The sequence below is a fragment of the Echinops telfairi genome, unplaced genomic scaffold (assembly GCF_000313985.2).
Source record: "Echinops telfairi isolate 266 unplaced genomic scaffold, ASM31398v2 ScPeMD7_4225;HRSCAF=4972, whole genome shotgun sequence".
Lineage (NCBI taxonomy): Eukaryota > Metazoa > Chordata > Mammalia > Afrosoricida > Tenrecidae > Echinops > Echinops telfairi.
Window position 1 is genome coordinate 19,212,243 of NW_022108124.1, and position 952 is coordinate 19,213,194.

Here is a 952-nt window from a genome sequence, read left to right on the forward strand (position 1 = left end):
CCGATCATGCTTCTTTTCCAGGGAGACTCAGCGGTGCTGGCCCAAAGGCACTTCAAGTGGCAAATCTTGGAAGAAAGCTCCATCCCTCAGACTCCCTCCCATGCTCGCATGACTGTTGTCAGTGTGGTATGCGTCCCTCGTCATGTACACAGCACCTTGAAAGACGAGCCTCTGAAGACAGGCCTGGCCTCGGAGAAGCCAAGCTCCCCACAGCCCACTCCGGCATCTCGGCATGCCCCCACTCAAGTGGAAAGAAACAGTTCTCACTGTCCTGCCTGTCGGTGAAGTAATTAACGTGACTGTGTCCCCATGAGGCTGGTGCTTGTCCAGGGGTATATATTGCTGTGTTTTGTTAACAGATTGCCGGATGACTGACAGCCCTGTTTACGTTGCTTTCCTCATATCCGTTGCTTTCCTCATATCCTATGAAAGTTAAATGTCTTTGTCTGGAGCCGACTTCTGTAACCAGTAAACAAATAAATAACTCTGCCCCTCCCCACCAACCCCGCCCACCTTGGCCTTCAGGCTCTTGAAGAAAAAGAAAATTGGAGATTAGGTGGGAAGGTGCATCAGGACAGAGAAAAGAGCAAATAAATAGCTCATTTGTCAGGGCCTTCCTTCCAAATGGGGCTTACAGTACCATCTTGTTGTTATTTATAAAGATGGGGAATGCCAACAGGAAGGCTCAAATGGAGCTCTCCCAAACAGATCGCATTACAGTGCTGACCGGAGATGTCTTTGAAACATTTCTACAATCTAAATTTTTAAAAATTTAAAACAGGTCAATGCCATTTAAATCAACCATGGAACTAACGCAACACAGCCAAATCACTGCCATGTTGATAGGCAATCAATCTGGAGAAATTGGTCGTGAGATATTTTAATGTTCATCTCCCAAAGCAACCATTCGAAATCGCACATGTAACTTAGACTAGCCCACCCAACACACACT